Source organism: Equus caballus, chromosome 21 (genome assembly GCF_041296265.1).
Source record: "Equus caballus isolate H_3958 breed thoroughbred chromosome 21, TB-T2T, whole genome shotgun sequence".
Lineage (NCBI taxonomy): Eukaryota > Metazoa > Chordata > Mammalia > Perissodactyla > Equidae > Equus > Equus caballus.
Window position 1 is genome coordinate 64,079,936 of NC_091704.1, and position 19,298 is coordinate 64,099,233.

The following is a 19,298-nucleotide window of genomic DNA, read 5'->3' on the forward strand; positions in this document are numbered from 1 at the left end:
ATTTTTCTTTTACATTTCACCAGGCTTGCCAGATGGTTTCTGTAGGAACAGGCATGCGCATACCTGATGGGTGTTTTCACAAATTGTTTCCCAGACACAAAGTCAAACTACTGGACCCCGGGCCTCTCAAGTCTAATCATCTACTTTAAAATGTCATACAATGGAAAGTCTTGAGACAGTTGATTAAAGCGTCCTGCTTGGGCCTGGCAGCTGGCCCGGTGCTAGGCAGGCCCTTTGGGGACAGACTTAAGAAGGAATTAGTAGTAGGAGGCCCAGGGGTGGCTGTGAGCGGCTTTTGCTGAACAAGACATATTCACCTTTATCCAAAGGTCTCCTGTAACGCTTATGAGAAAATAATCACAACTATTAAACCTCGAGACCCAGGGCCTCACTGGCCCAGGGCGGACTGGGCTGCAGCCCACGGCCCTGAACCTGGGTGTGGCAGTCATGGCCAGTCTGCACCTGCAGCCCTGGCCTGTCCTCAGCCCTTAGCGTCTCCTCTGGGCGCTGCTATTTGTATTCATGCCTTTGTCTCCCTAACTAACTTGAGGATCGGATGAGGGTCTTACTCATTTAGTATCACAGGGCGGACAGTCGTTCTTAGAAGTAAATGTTGGAGGACAGAAATAACAAACACACAACAAACAGGTAACGGAATTGCGCCCAAGGGCTTTCCGAATTATTAGGATCATTGTCACCTATGTTCGTTTCCTTTTACTGCTGTAACAAAGTCCTGCAGGCTGGCTGGCTTTGCACAGTGGGACTGTGTTACTCCAGGGTTCTGGAGTCTGGAGGGTCGCAGTCCAGGTGCGGGCAGGGCCCCGCTCCCTCAGGAGGCTCCAGGGGGATCACTCACTGCCTCTGCCAGCGCCGGGTGCTGCTGGCCGTGCTCGGGGTTCTCCAGCTTGTTGCAGCATAAGTCCAGTCTCTGCCACTGTGTCACAGGGACATCTTCCCTGTGTGTGTGTCTGTGTCCAAACTTCCCTTCTAAGGACACCAGTCATCAGATTAAGGCTCATCCTAATCCAGTATGATCTCCTCTTAACGAATTAGATCTGCAAAGACCCTATTTCCAAATAAGGTCACATTCGCAGGTACTGGGGAGTAGGACTTGAGCATATCTTTTAGGGGACGCTTTTCAACCCAGGACATCAACCATATGCTGAAAAGGCAGAAGCCTTATGCCCAGCTCACACCAGGTGAATAACTCTTCATCTGATAAATTGCTTTTCTGAATAAACTTTGCCGTGAGAACGCTTCACCCGCCGCAGATTTCCTAACAGCGTTGCTGGCTGCAGAGCCACGAGAGACTGGCTGCAGGAAGCAGGGGAGGAGAGCAGAGGTGCAAAGGGGCGGGCACCTTGGGGCTGCAGGCTGTCTGCCCCCTGGGTCCAGTAGCTTCTGAGACTCAGCTCTCAACTGCACGTGTGCTGAGTTCAAAATCAGTGTTTGTAGATCCCCTTTCTTGTTTTCTGTAAGGGAGTATTCCATCAGCGGGAGTTGTCCCAGTTTACAGATGGGAAGACTGAAGCTCAGTGCCCCGTGTCACAGGTCGCGTGACATTTGTCCAAACAAGATATGCAAATGGCCAATAAGCTATGAAAAGATGCTCGACATTATTAGTCACCAGAGAAATGCAAATCAAAATCACAGCGTGATACCACATCACACCCAGTGAGATGGCCAGAATCAAAAAGTCAAATAAGAACAAGTGTTGGGGAGGATGTGGAGAACTCAGAACCCTCGTGCGGCACTATTGAGAATATAAAATAGTGCAGCCACTTGGGAAAGCAGGCAGGTCCTCAGACAATTAAACACAGAGTCACCATATGTCTCAGCAATTCTATTCCTAGGTATATATCCAAGAGAAATGAAAACGGGCATCTACACAAATACTTGTACACAAATGTCCATAGCAGCATTATTTATAATAGCCAAAAGTTGGAAACAACCCAAATGTCCACCAACTGAGAATGGATAAACAAAATGTGGTATATTGCTACCATGGAGTATTGTTCAGCCAGGAAAGGAATGAAGCACTGACACGAGGTACGACATGGCTGAACCTTGAAAACATTATGCTCAGTGAAAGAAGGCAGCCACAAAAGATCACGTACTCTGATTCCATGCCTATGAAATGTCCAGAATAGGGAAATAGAGAGACAGTGGCTGCTTAGGGCTGGTGGGGGCAAGGCGGATAGGGGGTTGATTGCTAAAGGGAACAGGGTTTCCTGGTGAGATGAAGAAAATGTGCTAAAATCAACTGGGGGATGCTTGCACGTAACTGTGAATATGCTGAAAACCATGGAATTTTACATTTTAAATGGGTGAGTTGCGTAGTGCGAGAATTGTATGTCAATAAAGTTTTTTTTTTTAAGACAGTATTAGCAAGTGGCAGAGCAGAGGCTTGTATCCAGATCATTCTGACTCCAGAGGCATCGTCTCCACAGCGTCTGGCCTTGCTCCGTCCGCTGTGGTCCTGGGACTAGAGAACAGAAACCCCACACAGGAAAAGTTGCCACCAAGATCCGATCAAGAACATGGTTTGGATGCAAAGGGCAAGAGAGTCGAGGTGATGCTGCGATTGCAAGCCTGGATGCCCAGCATGGTGGGGAAGGTGCCAACGAAAAGAAGCATGGACGGAGGGAGAGTTAGCTTAGGAGGCAAGAGACCATCGGGACCGAGACTGACGTCCCATGTGGTCTCCAAGAAAAGCTGCTGAGCAGGTCTTTGATAAGGTGAGACCAGTGTGGAGAGGTGCCAGGGCGGAGGGGCAAGCTGGATCCACCTGCTGGGGGTGACAATGACAGCTGGGGCTCAGTAAGGGAGAGAGTGTGGGGACCAGGCCGTTGGGGGATACACTGAAGATGGGAGCACAGAGGTGCCAGGCAGAGGAAGAGAAGCAAGCCAGAGGGCACATGGTCATGGATTCTGGAGAGTTCTGCAGACGGGACACAGAGGCCGAGGATCAAGGAGCTACATCAGGAGACAACAGGGTTCCGTCTCCCTTGGTGACCCAAGACCAGGGATGTGTGATAAGTGGAAAGACAGAAGCCAGATTTCACAGGAATCGGAACGGAGAAGCTTGGAATAAACCCTAGCTGGAAAGAGAAAGTAGGTTTGAAGAAGAAAGAGGTTTTTTTCAGCATGAGCTAAACAGAGACTTGAACATGCTGTGAAGAAAAGCCCAAAGTGACTGAGTACCTAGGAAAAGAAAGACATGTTAACTGATGGCAAAGGTGCTGGAGTGCAGGAATGGTGGGATCAGGGGCCAGAGCAGGGAGCTCACCCTCAGGAAAGAGATGGGAGGGATGGAACAGAAGTAGATATGGACCCAGGATGGTCACGTTGGGGTTGGGAGGACAGCTGTGGCCCTCACTGGAGGTGCACGTCCTCATCTTTCAGTAAAACCTGGCAAAGGGGTTGTCTGCAAAATAGGGCAATGACAAGCTGGTGCTGTTTGATACACGGGGCCAATTAAAGGTGATTAAAATGGTTGCTGAGCCACAGCAGAAAGAATGAGTTGCGATATGGGGGAGAGAAAGTAGCTGGGTCTGTAGTGGAATTGATCCATCCTGTCGTGGGGCTTCCTCCAGCCACCGTCAGGAGGAACAGGAGAAAGCAGAGGCTGCCCAGCGCTCAAGCTACATGGGCAGCGTGGCCCAGTGCAAGGACAAGGACAGGATCCAGGGTGCTTCCTACACACGGAGCTAGCCAAGCAGGGGTCCACCCAGGGAATAGTGCTGGCCAGTTAACACCGAGTGTGTCGTGTGCCAGATCTTTGTTACTGTGCAAAGTGCTCTCCGTGCACCATCTACCAGAATCCTCCCAAAGACCCCAGGAGGTGGACCACTGTGTCATCACCCTTAATTACAAGGCAGGGAACGGAGGCTTGGAAGAGCTGGGACTTGAATTCAGGCAGTTTTACTGCAGAGCTGTAAATTCAGTTACCACACAAACCCAACCAATTACCAAAGCGCACTTGCCTGCTAGCCCAGAAGAGTGGATGGCGTGGAGGGGGCACCTTGGGGGTCCTTGGGAGGCGAGAGGGACTGGAGTCAGAGAAATTCAGGATGCCAGTCAGCGGGATAGCAAAGATCCAAGTGAGGAAAGTCCAGGAACAAGAAGGCCTGGAAGGGTCCGTTTGGATGCTGAAACCCCAAGGATTATGACTTGGATGCTGAAATCCCGGGGGAAGCAGGGAATTCTGTGGGTTGATAGGTGACAGCAATTTAAATAGGGAAAGGATGCATTTAAGCTGAAGGCATGTGATGAGGGCACAGGGAAAGAAGGTCTGTGATGAGGGCAAATGCGAATCTCAAACCCCCGCAGGGACAAGAAGCTCTGCCAGCTGCCACCCTTTGAAAAGGAAGGGCTGATGGAGACCTGCCTGTCCTGTGCAGTAAGCTGTAAGGAAGGCGGGGTCTTGAGCAGACACTCCCAGACATGCCCAGGAATGGTCCAGGTGAGGGGAGTTGGAGGAAGGGCACGAGGCGATGGGCATTGCGCTGGGCCAGCTCACACCTGTGGGTTCCAACCTCACCCCTGCTGGGGTCAGAAGCTCCTCAGTTAGCATCTCTGGACCTCAGTTCTCCACCCATCAAATCGGGCCATTATGTACACAAAGAGTTTTGTAAGGATGAAAAGAAACAATGTATATTGACTTCCTGGCTAATAGAGATACTAATATCAGTAGAACAGGGCTTCCACCATGGGCTAGTGGCGCTGGCGGGGTGCAGAGGTTTTCAATTGACAAGGAGAGAAGATTCCAGAAAGGGATGTTGGATCAATGCCAATCAAGGCTGTGTTCAGGAAGAGCAGGGCAGTAGAGAAGAGGCCGGAGGCCAGGTTAGTGATCAGTGGAGCGGGGATGGGCACAACTGAGGACCCTGAGGACCCTGAGGACCCTCAGGGCCAAGTGTGACCCAGAAGTCGTCAAGGCTCATTTTTTCCTGCATCCTGTGCACCGAGGTCTCTGTTGGGGCTCATGTCGCACCTGTGCAGAGCTCAGCCCCTTGAATGGTTTCCCCAGGAAATCCCCTCATAACTTTTACAAGTGCTATTGGATTGATTCAAGACTTGAGAGGTTATGGAGAGGGGCTCGTCGTCTTCCTATGACACCACCTCATCCGACTGCCACCCATGGAACCCAGAGCCCTGTGCTGTGTCACCACCAAGTAGGGAACCTTCCAGAACTTCCCTGATGGGACGGTGTTACAGTAGTGAACACTCAGTCCATGTGAATGTATCATCCTTATTGTGGTTGTCTTAGTTTGTGACGCTGGACTAGAGATGCCATGAGCTTCACCCAATTAAAGCCAATGCCAGGAGGAGGCTGAGGAACAGGTGCAAAGGAAAACAGGCCAAGATGAGCCTTTCGAGCACTACAATCTCAAATGCTGACTCTCCTGTGCACAAGCACAGACCCAAACTGAAACAGTACTGCTCCCCATACTCAGTCCTGGCTCTTTCACAAGCTAGGTGTGGGCGCACTGAGCCAATGTGCGCACAAGGGAGCGAGGCTGCAGGGGGTGACAGGCCCACAGCTTCAACTAGATCTGGCCATGGAGACCGTGGAATGACCACCAGCAAGGTGGAGGGCACAGCCTGGCCAGATGGTGGGCACCACACTCAAACACCCTGAGAAAGGGCAGGGCTGTGAGCAGGGCCTGGGGGGAGAGGGGAAATATGGCCAGACCTAGCAGGTTTTTTAATTAATTAATTATTTTTAAAACATCTGCCTCCTGCCTCGCCGGCCTGTAGTGTTCTGCCATTCTGCAGCTTTTTCTGACTTCACAGCTGCCGTGCTCGTTAAATGCTTCTCTTTACAAACCCAAAGTAATTTTTTTCCCCAAGACTCTACATCCTGTTGGCCTCTGCAATATCAAAACAAAAACAAAACGAAAACGAGGCATTGTGTAACCCTCCCAGGAGGCATCCACAGCCATGTGCTCCTGAAGAACAGAGGGAGGGGTGAGTGGGTGGTGGCGGTTAACCATGACACTTTGAGTTCTTGAAATTTCCTCAGTAGTTGTAGTAGCTGGGGTTCTCCGGAGAAACAGAACCAATAGGATGTGGATGGATGGATGGATGGATAGATAGATAGGTTTGTTTTAAGGTATTGGCTCCTGTGATCATGGAGGCTGGCAAGTCCAAAATCTACAGGATGGGCCAGCAGCCTAGAGAGCCAGGGAACAGCCAATGTTGCAGTTCAAGTGTAAAGGCAGCCTGCTGGGGGAATTCCCTTCTGGCTCGGAGGAGGTCAGTCTTTGTTCCATTAATACCAACAACTGATTGGATGAGGCCCACCCACATTATGGAGGGCACTCTGCTTCACTCAAAGCCCACTGATTCAAATATAAATCCCAACCAAAAACACCCTCAGAGAAACACCCAGAACAATGTTTGACCAGGTATCTGGGCACCGTGGCCCAGCCAAGTTGACATAAAATGAACCGACACACGAGTTCTTTGCAGCTCATTTTTCTTGAGGTCCTTGGAGCATCCCGGATCTGTTTTCACTTTGACCACATTGAAGCATCTGCCTGTCTTCACAACATTCTGTCTAACATTTAACTCGCTCTTCCCAACAGCCTTGCTAACATTCAATTAAGGGCATTCATGACAAGAGAAGATAATGTTTCCCTCCTCCCCCCCTTTAATCTTAAATATTATTATAAATCCAACTGTCGTGATTTCAAAAAAAAATCCAATTTGTCAACTGGAAAAGATCCAACATGATCTGATATAATAAACTGATGTAATCTGGAGGATCTGGGACTCCACCCAGAAACCCTGAATGAGCTTTTTGATTACATTGCAGCATTGTCGTTCTGTGCTGCCAAGGGTCACCTAAAAGAGAGTCCAACGTTTTATAGCACAAGGGCTCAGTTTCTGCGCAAATTACCAGAAACCCACTTGTGTCATTCTTTAAATAGAGATGCACTGAGAACACGGAGTGTGCTTAGAGGACTAATAACGATCTTCATTATCTCTGGGGCGTGGTTTTCACTGGGGGGTGGTTTCACCCCCTAGAGAATGTCTGGAGACATCTTTGTTTGTCACATCTGGAGATGGGGGGATGCTAGTAGTAGCTTCTGGTAGGTAGAGACCAGGGATGCTGCTAAAATCCTGCAAGGCACGGAACAGCATCCAGACCAAAATGTCATCAGTGCCGAGGTTGGGAAACTCTAATGGTCCTGTTCTAGAAGTCCATGATTCATAATAATGCAACTAAACAATTAAAAGTAAATTGCCCTCATCCTGGAACCTTGAAAAAACTAATGTGTGTGTTTCAGTGACAAAGGCACGTTTGGTGGAAGCAACTAAAGAAGCTTGAGCTTGTGTGTGCTTTTCAGTCCCAGGAGCAGAAAAGAGCAAATTGCTATGATGCAGATTTGCTCCTGGAGGCAATGGAAAATTTTAGATAAAGCGAGCCTTTTCCTTCAGGGAGAGTGCCCAACGGTTCTACAGCAGGGTGGCTGTTTTCTCGGTTACCGATACAAAGAACAGCAAAGATAAATGTCCCTTGGTGACTTCCCCAGCACACTCACCTAGGACACACAGGACAAACACAGGGGCTTTTGGTTCAGCTACTAAAACATTCTCAAAAGAAGGTCTAGAAACTCCATTTTAAAAGATTGCAGGGTGTTTTCCAAAATGGACCATGTGTGTCAGGCTGGTTAACCTCAGAGTTATCAGTACACGTGGCAGAGGAGTGACATGGAAGAGGAAAGTGAGCATCTCTCCACAGAGAAAGCAGCTAAGCATGCTGTGGAGGGAAGGAAACTTGTATAGGTAAAGATCTCCTTCAGGCCAGGCGCTTCGCCTCGTCTTGATTCCCTGTCTCCTAGTCCAGTCCCCCACCCACACCCCGGCAGCCCCTCCACAAATCCTTGTTGTTATCACAGAAGGAGGACTCAGGGTAGCTGTACACTCCTGAGGGACGTAGCTATTTCTTACCCCTGGAGCTCACCCTTGACTCCGTACGACCCAGATTACAGACTTGGAATGCTGACATCCTTTGGACCCCTCAGATACTGAAGATGGTCCATGAGTTGGTTCTACTTTCAGCTGGAGCAGGCACAACTAGATTACATCACGAGGTATTTAAGAAACAAATTTCGGAGCACAAGATGGAACAAAAGTTTGCAAAAGTCACGTGCTTTATCACAAAATTCTCTTCTTTCGGTGCCACCAGTGCCTCCACCTCTGTAAATCAGTTGGCTAGAAACTTTCAGGTTTAGTCACTCCCAAAACCACTACTTGTCAGTTTGCCGTCGCTCCAGGGGAAAGCCTGTGTGACTATGGAAGTCATTCGGTGTAAATGAGCCACACCTTCAGTTAGGTTAAGACTCATCCTACTTCCAGTCACCCAAATTCACAAACATCAGAGGTTGTATCCTACAAGGCTGTTAAGGTGTTTGTGGTCCCCGAATCTTCTCAATGCATCTGCAAACTGGAAACAAGAGCCCCCTGGATGAGCATCCATCCTCACCTAATGGGACCAGTGTGAGAAACCCACATCCTACAAGTGCCACCTCTCAGACAAGTGGAAATGAGGCCTAAGAAGGCAGATTTTAGGAGTAGAAAGGATCTCTGAACAAAAACAACGATAACTAAAAAAAATAAAACCCACAAAAATAAAGCCTAAGAAACAGTGTTTGGGGTAACCATAACTCAGATTTCCATAAAGCATAATAAGGAAACCCCCTCAAATTATGTATAGTGTCACATCATAGATATTGAACAGCCCTAAGATGATGCTAAGCCCATCGTGCCAGTTAAAATAAGGCATGAAGTCCCTCAAATATTTATTGTTTGGGATTCGCAACTAAAGTTTTTTTCATGCCTTAATACTAATTTTTTCAACTTAGTAGGTCAAATTATTTAACGATCTTCATAGAAGCTCTTAGCATTTCAAAAGGATCCCCAAATAAAGTTATCCTAGGAAACAAAAACGAAAACAGGAGATTATTATTTTGCAGGCACAAAACTACTGCAATGCCTGAGAAAGAGAACAAGCATTAGTTTGATAAACAAGTATTTTCTTCAAGGACAATTAGAGAACCTGAACATAATCAGACAATGATAAATGGGCATTTATTAATTAGTACTTTGTTTAAACTATATAAACATTGAACCAGAGTTACACCATTTTTCATGAATCACAAAGGCATCTAAGTAGACAGATTTCCCATAGGAGGAGATTTTGGGCCTAAATCATCATCATCTTCATCATCGCCATTACCATCGTCATCATCATCATCACTGTCATCATTATCATCATCATTGCTATCACCACCATTATCACTACCACCACCACCACCACCATCACCATCGCCACCACCACTATCATCATGACCATTACTATCACCACCACCACCACCACCATCACCACCATTATCATCCTCCTCCTCACATTTATTGACCACTTACTATGTGCCAGGAGCACAGAGCAACTCTCCTTGTAGACTTTATTATTGCTATTATACAGATGAGGAAACTGAGGCTTAGTGTAGTAAAGTAACTTAATTCACATAGCTAGTGGGTGACAAAGCTAAGATCTATCTGACATGAAGTTCCATGCTTTCCACTACCAATCTTTAAAGAGTAGAGCCCTCCACTGTCATTTCCACACTTGATTCACCTCCATCCATCTAATTCCCATTCCCACCCTCTGACAACCCAGGACACATCTAATGTCCTTTGTGCCCCCACAGAAGAGCTCAGATGTTCCTCTGCCCACATGGTTCCTGTCAACCAGAAGAAGTCATTCCAGGTGGCAGTAGGGCCCCAAGGGGGGGAGGAACAGCTAGGTCCTCTGGTTGTCAAACATCTCAGCTGGAGCCTCAGAGATGTCAAGGCCCTGTTTGCAGGCAGGGTAACCCTAGGAGAAGTCTGAAACCCATTCCTCTGGAAGGTCTTCATTGGGCCAGATCATGAAAAGGAGGAAATCTTGAAAGACTAGATTTAACTTTCACTGCTAAGCTAAGCTCTAGACCTTGTCTCCTTCAGAACCAAACAACCCTCCTATGCACACTCTCCTGGTGCTGATCTCCAGTGTGACCTGAGCAGGGAACTGTAAGGGAAAGTCAGATGGGGAGAGCAGGTCTAGATTGGCGAGGACCTCCAAAAACCACGTGGAGAAGAGAGGGCCTCCTTCCTCTTGTCCCCCCAGGAGATGAGTGAGGGCAGAAAATAGAAATAAGAGACTGAATTCTGCTTTGCTGCAGAAATAGCCTTTGCTCCCCAGTGTCCATTCCCCTCTTCCTCTTTGGAATGGACCTCCATTATAAACGTGTGGGAAATTATCCCAGTTCCTCAGGTCCATTTTTCAACTGACAGATAAGTTTGGCCACATGGCTAAGTTCTGGGGAATAGGATACAAGTGGATGGTGTCTTAGAAGAAGCTGACTCATCCAGAAGCTTTGCCCATTTTTGCCCCTTACCTCTTCCTCCTGCCTGGAAAATGGGTGTGATGGCTTATAGTCCAGCAGTCAGCTTGGATCATGAGTCAGCTGAGGAAATGGAAGTCCCTTCCAAGGATGACAGAGCAGAAGGATAGAAGGAGCCTGGATCCCTGATGATGGTGGTACCACCATGTCAACCCCAGCTTGCCTCTCTGGACTTCGCTTAGAGAAACACAAACCCTTAAGTATCTAAGCCATTATTTTTTGGTCATAGCAGAAAAGTTCAGAGCACAAACTTTGGAGCTGGACACGCTGCGTTATATCTCAGCACCTCCACTCACCAGCATGGAGAGCTTCAATAGGTCACCCGACCTATCTGTATCTCAGTTTCCCCATCTATAAAATGAGGATGATAATAGTCTCTATGTTGTTATGTGCCCAGAACATAGTCTGCATAGTAAGCTTTATAAGTGTAAGCTATGATGATGGTGATAGCAATGACAACGACAATGATCGTTGTTGAGTTTTCTCTTATGTGCAGCTGACCATAATCCTACTTGATACCTATACTCACAATGGCCAAGCAGGAATGGGTTTTCTCTGGAACAAAGGAGGAGACATTACTCCTCAATCTGTTTCAGCAGCTGCTCCATGGAACCATGAGGTCAGAAAATTAGAGGCCACTTTCCAAGAAGGAGCACACCAGAGCAACAGTAAATGGCCTGTTCTGCCAACTACCAGGTTCAATTTTGCTAAGTCGGCATACAAGTTTTAGATAATTGAGGGAATCTTCAAGGCCGTGTGAGGGAAAGGAGAGAGGAGAGACCGTCCATAGACTATCAGGCAAGGATGAGGTCCCCAAGGGGAGCACAGATGCCTAATTGGGGAGAGTTGGTGAAGTTGTCCCGGTGATGCCTGATGTAACTGATCCACTTTCCACCTCCTCCAAGACCTTCAGTAAGAGCTGCATCACTGTGTTTGAAAGACAGGCTCCTGATTCTCTTTCTAGTCCTGCTATTTTCTCTGTGTCTGTTCTCACGGCATGGCCTTGGGATATGATCAGCCTAGTGTCAATGATTCCTACATGGAAATCAGTGGGCATGGTGGAATCTGTTACTATTTCAGCCCTGAAGCCAGGTGTGTAGAAAAGAATTTGGCTTTGCCCAAAAAGAGGTCTGCCATTGCCCTCGTTCTGAGAAGTAATCTATGTCATACCTGATAGGAGCGTCTTTGTGGATGGTGAGGGCTGGCAGCACTGGATCTTAGGGTGGAGCCAGCCAAACCCAATATCTTGGGGTGGGAGTTGGCCTACCAGAAAGACCAACCATAGAGGCTTTGGGTTACATAGTATCAGTTGCCTTGGAGGCTGAGTTCAACCCTATGGGTGATCAATCACTCAATCAGTCAATCAAGCATGCCTATGTAATGAAGCCCCAATAAAAACTCTGGACACTGAAGCTCAAGTGAGCATTCCTGGTTGGCAACACTCCATGAGAACTGTCCCACGTCAATGGCTAAGAGGGTAATGCATCCTCAGGACAATGGAAGTGTCTTGTTTGGAACCCTCTGCTCCATGCATCTCTTTCTTTGGCTGATTTTGATCTGTGTCCTTTCCTGGAATACATGAGTACAGTAGCTTTCAATGAGTTCTGTGAGTCCTTTTAGAGAAGGATTGAACCTGAAGGTAGATATAGGAACCCCACAAACTCGCCATTGGTGTCAGAAGTGAGGGCAGTCTTGGGAACTGTGCCCTCCTACCATGCAGTTCAGCTAACTCTGGGTACCAGGGGCACCCATAATCCTCTTGGGAGACAGGGATAAGGATCCAGGCATCAAATGGGCACATGGGCGCCCTCCGCCCCATTTCTTTATGAAGCTGCCTCTGGCCAAAGCCATTCTCTCAGGGGAACAGATGCTCCCTGAGGGTCAGGAAGACATCACTCTCTGTGCTTAGTCTAGCCAGAGTCCCACATTAGACCCCCTGTGCACTCTTCAGCTGGTCAGGGATGCAGGGGAACTACAGGTCATGGGCTGTGTCTGAGGGGTACACAGTCTGCATTTCTCGCCCTGATTTCCTGAAGCAGCCTGTGTCCATACCTTCTTTAGGAGATCAGAATAATTTTTATCTGCTTAGGGAAAAGAGAAACTCAAAGTAATTAAATGCCTCGTTGGCTGTATTCTCGAATTTCTAGGCTCCACCTCCTGAAGTCTAACCCTGAGGATGCTGGCATGGGCCAGAGGTCAGGACCATTGGGGGATGACACTTTCAGTGTGACAGGGCTGAGAGTAAAGGCTCCTTCTGCTTCTTGGGAGGCCTACCTTTCCTCTTTGCCTGCTTTTCTCCCAGTTCTAAGTGGCTGGATGGTCAGAGAGCAGGTTAGTGGCTACCGTCCACCTCAGCGTGGTTCCCTCCTCTCAGAAAGCCTGAAGACAGGCCTCTCAGCCAGGCTCCACTCTAGATTCTGGGAAGAAAATGATGGCTTCTCCTGGAGGTTACCCTGCTTCCTTCTCACTGTGGGTGGAAAGATCTTGACCCAGACAGTCTGAGATGCTGCTCCTAGCACTGAGGACACCATAGCAGCTAAGCCAAGCCCAGATCATAGAGTGTACGAGAACATAATTGCAGTGGGGCCCTAGAGGCAAGGAGCTGTGGACACCTCTCTACCTGCTGGAAGACCTTGCATGGTCCAAAACAACTCCCCAGAGCCGGGGCGCACACAGGGCTGGCAGCTGAAGGGCTCTGGCCTGATTCTCCCGTGGGAAGACTTCCTAACGGAGGATATTAGAACTCGGAAGGCCTTGAAAACATGTCTCTCCTCATCCCCACTGCAGGCCATGTTGTGCTGATCTCTGTGCCCTGGAAAATCACTGGGGTTCTTGAAAGACATTCCCACTCAACCTGGAGTGCGTGGAGGCAGAGAAGAGATGGAGAAACCCTGAGGACTGTCACTCAATGCCATGAGCACGGAGTCTATGCTCAGAGTGGCCCCCAGCATCTCTCTGTCCAGGACTGGCTCCAGGCAGAGCATGCAGCAATCATTCAGAGATTCATTCTTCAAGGAAACGACAAGCACTGCCAGGATCACAAAGAAAACCTGTGGCAAAGCCAGGACTAGACCCCGTCTGCCTGTCTCCAAAGACCTTTCCCCACACAGCTTAGAATATGCAGATTGTTGTTTGGTTTAATTAAGCAAGTCAAGCTCTTCTCCCTTGTATGCTTTTCTGGGACAAGAGCCAGGCTGAGGCTAATAAAGCAGGGTGTTTGCCTCGTTGTTGTTTCCGCCAAGCTGATTTAACTGGTTTCCATTGTCATTTAATGTCCTCCTAGTCAAACAGCAGCGCCCTCATCAGCGTGGCCTCATTGGCAAGGTCCCGAGAGGCATTCTATAGCTGGACAGCCACCACCACACCCTTAGCCGGTGGGAGCAGCTGAAGCAAGGAGGTTGATGGCTGCCCCAGGCAGGTGTGCTTTGGACCGCTCCAGCTCTTGCTCATCTCCACGAACAGAGCTCAGCCCCTAGGAGTGACCTCCAGGGACAGGCAGAGGGCAGCTCAGGAGGCAGCACAGCCCAAACGGGAAGGATTGCCACAGTCCCCCAGAGGACCTGTGGATGGAGGCTCAGGCCGGCCCTCCAGACTGCCCCAGCCCTGGAATGGAGGATGAAGTGAGGCCTCTCTCCTTGCTCCTTCCTCGGTAGGGTGTAGGGGCTTCGTGTGGGGGACACCAAGTGTGTTCAGTGCAGGTACCAATTGTGATCATTCTTTCAGTCTCAGGTTGAAAAGGCCGGGCAGGCCCTGGATGTGGCCCGGCAGCTCTCAGGGAGGCGAGTGGGTGGGTGTGGAGATGGGGCGGGGAAGGGGCAGTGAGCTGCACTGGCTTACCTGGGAGTCTGACGTAAACTCCAAAAGCAGATGTCCCTGTGGCTATCCCAGCCTTTTGTAGTGTAGTGGTCCGTTATTTCATCTGGAGCACGGCAGAGGAAGGAAGACATCAGCTTTGTAGTGGCTGCCAACTCTGTGTCAACCTTGTTAAAGATCTCGGCACAATTTCTATGTCATTTAATTAAATCTTGATGAAAACCCTACAAACCAGGAAAACCCCCACTTTAACAATGAGGACACTGAAGCCTGGGGACTTGCCCAGGGCCCTGCAGAGGGTCCATGCTCTGCTGGCGCCACCATGCTGCCTCCTCGAGGATGCAGCTGGACTCTGCTCTGGCCTGTCCTCGGCCAGAAGGGCCTCAGGCCCCAGTCAGAAAGCCAGCATCCAGCTCACCTCGCTCTCAGTCCACAGATACTAGTGGAGCAACAGCTATGGGCAAAGCCCTGTTCTCGATGCTGGGAGACGGCAGTGAACACAGACACGGCCACTGCACCTGTGAAGTTTCCACTAGGAGGGAGATGATGCCGGGCAGGACAAAATGCAAATCCACAAAGGAAGGAAGACAGGGTGATGTGGTGCAGAAAGCCTGGGAGCAGAACTTCCACTGGGTGGCCAGGCAAGGACCTGAAGGTGGCACGCTGCGAGCTGAGCAGGGAGAAGACCTGGGAAGAGCCGAGTGGTGCAGGCAGAAGGGCAGCAGATCCCGAGGCCCTGGGTGAGCGTGAGCTCTCTCATCTTGGCATGTCATGGACACATGGAAGGGGAGACAGGGACTAGACCACATGGGCCTTGAAGGCGGGGGGAGGGAGTCCAGATTTTTTTCTCTAGGTGCAAAAGGAAACTATTGGAAAGTTTTGAGAGAAGAGTATCAGGATCTGAGTCACACTTTTTAAAAACCACTCTGCCTGTTTGAGGAAGAATGGATTACAGGTGGACAGAATTGGAACGAGACAATACCTTTGCTGTCAGGCGAGGTAGGAGGGGGACTCACACTAGGCTGGGAGCAGAGAGCAGGTGAAAGATTGGAGCAATATTTTGCAAATAAATATCATGTCAATCCCGAAATTAAAACGTGATGTTCTGTGCTACCCTGAGATCTGGTTAAACCAGGAGGGCCTTGAATGACCTAAACTGCACGTTCCCCTCCCAACTCTGCTCCCATGAATAAGGTCCCTTAGCCAAATGACACTCTTCCTCCCAGGACCGGGCACTGTGCCTGCACATCTCTGAGTAGTGGATTCAGTTCCCTGCCAGCCCGTGTAATTATTCAAGCAAGCCCACCACGTTCTCCTACAGGAACCAGGGGTCACCCCACCCTCTTGATACTACAAAGCCTGCCTCCCACAGCCCCACTTGTTCACTCACTTCTCCATGTGGCCCTGCATAGCATCCTCCTATACTGGGCTGTGAGAATACGTGACTAATAAACCACTGTCCATCTGATTGTCCAGTGTCGAGTGTTGTGTCTTCAGCCCTCCCCATAACCCAAGAGCAAGGATCCCTCCCTCCCAGTGAGGTAGATAAGAGGCCATCAAAACAATGACATGATCAGATTTGCAGGAGATGGGCCAGTGGGAGTGAGAGACGCGGAAGGCAGGGTAATAAAGGCAAGGTTGGCTCAAGCACCTGGAGAGTTGAGGGGGCCACACAGTGCGATGGGGAAGCTGAAGGAGAAACAGGCCAAGGAGGAAATCAGAAGCGGTCCTGGCACATGCTAGGTCTGTGATGCCTACTCCACACCAGATGGAAATATCCACCACCTGGGTGATGGGAGCCTAGGCAGGAGTCGGCAAGCTTTTTCTGTAAAGGTCAGATAGTAAATATTTTAGGCTTTGTGGGCCTATAGCCTCTATCGTAACTACTCAAGTGTGCCCTCGGGGAGTAAAAATCACCACAGATAATGTGTCAACCAGTGAGCACAGCTGTGCTCCACTATAACTGGATTCATAGAAACAGGCAGTGGCTGGATTTGAACTGGGGGCTATAAGCCCTGGTTTAGAGCAAAGTCACAGCTGAAGACCTAAATTCATCATCAACAGCCTCTAGCTGGCATTTAAAGCCATGGGGCTGTTGAGATGGCCCAGGCAGGGGTGCAGAGAAGAGGCCCAGCACAGAACTGGCTCCTAGCCTTCAGGGGTGCAGCAGGGGAGGAGGGCCTGGTAAGGACGGAGTGGCCATCAAGGTGGGAGGGAGCTGGAGAGTGAGTGGCCAGAAGGGGGCCTGGCGGGGCGCAGAGTTTAGAGAGACACACACTCCCAGACTCCCAGCATCTCTGATTCAGTAGTCTGGGGTGGTGTTATGGGTTGAATTGTGTCCCCCAAGAACATATGTTGAAGTCCTAATCTCAGGTACCTGTGAATGTGACCTCATGTGGAAATAGGGTCTTTGCAGATGTAATTAAAAGAAGGCCATGCTGGATTAAGGTGGGCGCTAATCCAACGACCGATGGCCTTATAAAAAGAAGAAAATGTGGACACAGATACACACAGAGGGAAGATGGCCATGTGATGCTGAAGGCAGACGGAGGCCACTACAAGCCAAGGAAACCAAAGATGGTTGGCAGAAGCTGGAAGGGGCGGGAAGGGTCCTCCCCGGAGCCTTCAGAGGGAGCGTGGCCCTGCAGACACCAGGATTTCGACCTTCTGGCCTCCAGAACCGTGAGGGGAATACGTGTCTGCTGTTTGAAGCTGCTCAAGTTTGGGGTAATTTGTTGCAGCAGTCACAGGAAACTAACACAGGGAGGCCCGAGGACATGTATTTCCGACGACTTTCCACGTGGTGCTGATGCGACTGGTCCAGGAAACCCCGGCCAGGTGAGAACCGCTGGCTCCTGTACCTGCAGAGGTCAATCTGCTGGTTCAGGGAGGACACGAGAGCTGCCACAGTATCGCAAGGGCCACCTGGCCTGAGTCGAGGACTAGAACGAGTGTGTAGTCAGAGAAACACAGGCGAGGGCTCAGGACAGGGTGAGATGCTCAGGCCCAGCACCTGCACAGCAGTGGGAGGGAGGGCAGGCGGGGGTCGCCTTTCCCACCCCCCCCCCGTGACCTCTCACCCCACAGAGGGCGTGGTGCACTTCAACCGAAGGAGGACGAGTCGTGCTCTCGAGAGGCCCATTCCAAGGGGTTTGCTCAGGACGGACAGGCCATCTGCACCTTCCGGTGACCACTCAGGACCACCAGCAGATATATGCTAGTCCCCTCCCAGGGGGCAATTCAGGCACCAGGGGAGGGGTGAAGGGGCAGTGGGATGGTTCGGGGCTGCCTCCAGGGCAGGTCCCCTCTGCAGGACACAGATGACCATATTTAGCACAGGTTGTAGGGTGGCTCCTTAGCCCAGGGAGTGAGGACAGTTTGCAACCTTCTTCACTTCTAGGGCGACAACTTTCCCACCACAATCCATGTCCCCAAACCGGAGAGGGGCCCCATGGTCCAGCTTTTCAACTAAGCTGTTGGCACTAATAACGCTTCTTTTTTCAGTAAGAGCTAATAAAGAGTTGAAGTCACATCCTTGCAGCTGACTTCTTGATTTTGTTTTTTAAATAACGCTTTTGAATATCAAGGTGGATTTGAGTTTGATTTACATATTTTTAATTTTTTTAGCCGGGAAAACATAAGGGAGAGCAGTAATGAGCATGGGCAGGATACCCCGTCTCGAGGTGGGTGATTCGGGGTGGGCAGTGGTGGTGACCCCCTGCCGCCTGTGATCTGGGCTGCAGGGGCAGAGACCCCCTGGGATTGGGAGCTGCAGGTGAGCTGACAATTTGCCTAAGCAATTTGCACATCAAAGTCTGTTTTGTCAGCAGACCAGAGGTTTCCAGGACACCTTTCACATGCCCGGCTGGAAACCAGCCCAGCATCAAGGGAGACACCAGGAGTGAACTGCTGGGAGCCAGGGACCACGTGGAGCGCCTTACTGAGGGGCCAGGGCTGCATGCAGTCATCGGAAGGGCAACGTTCTTTTTTTTTTTAAGATTTTATTTTTTCCTTTTCTCCCCAAAGTCCCCCAGTACATAGTTGTATATTTTTAGTCATGGGTCCTTCTAGCTGTGGCATGTGGGATGCCAACTCAGCATGGCCTGATGAGCAGTGCCATGTCCACACCCAGGATCCGAACCAGCGAAACCCTGGGCTGCCGCAGCAGTGGAGCACACAAACGTAACCACTCGGCCACGGGGCCGGCCCCCAAGGGTGACATTCTTGACCACACACTTGCCTGTGAGGACAGACGCTGCTCCAGAGACCCGCAGACGGGGGAGCCCCCAGGGAACGCGCCGCCTTAGGCCTCTCCCATCATGTGGCCCCCCAGCTCTGATGGGAGGCACCTGGAGCTCCTGCTGCTCCAAGCAGTTTCAGTCAGGAAAATAAAGGGGACTCTCTTATGTGTTAACTTCCTGTTTACTAATATTTCCACCCATCACATACACACGTCATTTGCTCTTTCACAAACAGCAAATACAAATGATCTCCAATAACAATCTTAACCTAGAACAAAGTTTTACTTAAAATTTGACTTCTGGGGCCAGCCCTGTGGCCTGGTGGTTAACTTTGGCGTGCTCAGCTTGGTAGCCAGGCTTCGGTTCCTGGGCACAAACCTATACCACTCGTCGGTGGCCATGCTGTGGCAGCCACCCACATACAAAATAGAGGAGGACTGGCACAGATGTCAGCTGAGGGCAAATCTTCCTCAAGCAAAAAAAAGATTAAAAAAAAATTGACTGCCTATTTAGGTCCTTCCTTAATAGTTATGATTTTTGATGAGTAGAATTTAATGAGTAGAATTATTTTTAATGCATCAGACTTCGGATTTCCTAACTGCCTAGTAGAGCTTGCCAAATAAATAGGAGCTGTTTGATTTCAGTCCCATCAAAAAGCACCTAAATGATGAATTTTATGTGGAATTTTTTTTTTGAGCTAAAAAGAAAAAAAAAGTACCTATAAATCATTAGAAGAAAATATAGAAGAAAAAAAAATGCTGGTTTGGGGTAGGAAAGGCCTTCTTAA